Source organism: Peromyscus maniculatus, chromosome 2, assembly GCF_049852395.1.
Source record: "Peromyscus maniculatus bairdii isolate BWxNUB_F1_BW_parent chromosome 2, HU_Pman_BW_mat_3.1, whole genome shotgun sequence".
NCBI lineage: Eukaryota > Metazoa > Chordata > Mammalia > Rodentia > Cricetidae > Peromyscus > Peromyscus maniculatus.
Genome location: NC_134853.1, coordinates 149,371,313 through 149,373,682, shown reverse-complemented (window position 1 = coordinate 149,373,682; position 2,370 = coordinate 149,371,313).

Sequence of the window (2,370 nt, the reverse complement as noted above, 5' to 3'; positions counted from 1 at the left end):
ATTGAGTGGAATCCATAGTCACCCCAAAGTCAAGCAGAGGCCAGGAAAAGGGGGCAGCTAGTCTGCTGTCACAGGGCATAGTCCCAGTCACTTGCAGAGCTGTTTGACATCCAGGACCTACAAAAAAAAATGTAATAGATACCCTGACATGCCAGCAGTTAGAACACTGCCTCTGTGGGATGAAGAGCCAAATGTGATGTCACATGGTCTTGGGCCCTAAGAGGTCACACCAGCTGGAAGCCAAGTGCTAGATGAGGCGGGAGGTGTGCAGGGAGGCCAGCAGCCAGCACTATGTCCCACTAATATGTAGTATCTCCACCTACCTGGGTGACACTCTCATCTAACACTCCATCCACATGTCCACAGAGGACACACACTTCTCCACCCCCTGGATTTACACAGTAGATGCTGGGCAATAGTCACCCTGGAGGTCCAGGGTAGAGTGGGCACCAGCCTGAAATCACCTGTGGATCATGGGCAAGGCCTGCCTGTGTCTTGTCCTCCGTATGGAGATGGAACACGGAAGGACCCAGGCAATCGGGGGACCAGTCTGCCACTGTCAGAGCCTCCAAGCAATCTCTGCTCTCCTGCTCCATGGCCCGGCAGGATTCCGAGCACTCCAGCAGCTACCATCTGGCCCGCCCTGCAAAAACCCCTCTCCCAACTGGCTGCCTCCTGGCCTCCCACTCAGGCAGCCCCTGGGGGTCCCCATTCCCCATCAAAGAGCCCCTGTCTGAGCCTCAAGTAGAGCATTGAGAGGCCCCTACACAGGCTGCCCAGGCGACCACAGCTCGCTTGACTTGGCTGGCCACATGGACTTCCCCAAACCCAGCTATTTCCTGTCCCTAGGCTGCCCCCTCCCCACTGCCTGACCACAGGGCACAATCCCACCACACAGCTCAGCACCAGGACTCCTGACCAGCACTGGGGGCAAGGAGCGGGGAGGCAGAAGTACGTCCAGACACCTCCTGGTCCTTGGGATCTCGTTTGGCCCACTGGACCCGTGGTGATAGGATTCAAAGTGACCTCTGATCTTGCCCCATCCTCTATTTGCTGGGGAAACTTGGGGTCATGGTAAGGGGGTCTTCACATGGATCTTTACAAGACACAAGCTCACACAGGCTGAGGCCCCGGCCCATCCCAACAACCCTCACTTGGGACTGGAAATAAAAGGTCTCCATCTAACCCGAGTGCTGTGGGGCCTTAGGAAAGTCACTTAGTGTCTCTGGACCTCTCTGAAGCTCCTTTTACATCGGTGTTAGAGTCACACGTTATCTGTTGCATGGGGATTCTGATAAAAAGCAAATAGAATACACAGTGAAATCTTCCATCTCCAGGGAGCCCTTACGGTCTTTGATTTTGTTTTTATGCGGTGCTGGGGATTGAACCCAGAACCTTGTGCATGCTTGGGAAGCACTTTCTTACTGAGTTATGCCCCCAGCATTTGGTTTTTTGAGACAGGGTATTACTATGCAGCTCAGGCTAGCATAAATAACTTGAGATCCTCTTGCCTCGGTCCTCAAGTATGCCACCAGGCCAGGCATTTGGTCTGTCTTGGTGACAGACCCCAACTCAAACAACCCTGGCATCTCCTGAAGTCCCTCCACTGCTCAGCACCCCAGCAGGGAAAGCAGGAGATACTGAAAGAGAAAGAATCAGTCTTGGATCCAGCCATACCTGAAACCCAAATTCCCTGGACTTGTCCCTCTGTGGTGAGACCTAAGAACCATCAGGGCCACATTTGGGGACAGTGTGTAAAATGGGTTCACTGGAGCTTCACATCCATCTTCGTCCATGGTTGCTCTTCAGGAGGAGACTGGCCGAGGTGAGCAAAGGGTTCTGCCATGCGAGGGGCCCTGCTTGCCTCCTCCCCTCTCAGCTGGTAGATCACTGAGCCCAGCCCTCCCCACACCCTGGTGACCCTGCACATTCTGCAACTTTGGCCTGGACCAGCCTTTACTTAGCACAACCTGTTCTTCACTCCCTTTGGTGAAACGTCCCCTAAGAAGCTTCATCCTCAGGACTCTGAGGTCATGGACTTTCCCCCATGGCACTGGGCGATGAGCACAGTTTATGGATCCATCTCCCAGTCCTAGCCTGTGAGTTCCCAGCCTCCAGAGCGGGCCCTGGCTGGAGGCCATCTCTCTCCTTGTGAACAGAGTTTCCCCTGGACCAGGGAGATGTGAGGATGTTCACACAGTGACCTGCGGTCAGAAACAGCTTCGGGCAGGGAGCGATACTGACAAGCTGGGCAGGGCCCAGGGGATGGGCAGAAGTGCTGGGTACGCATGTGCTGGGGTAATAATGGAGGCTGGAGGCCAGAGGTCCTCTGTTCCTACACCATCTGTCAAGAACCACAGGAGCCAGGGC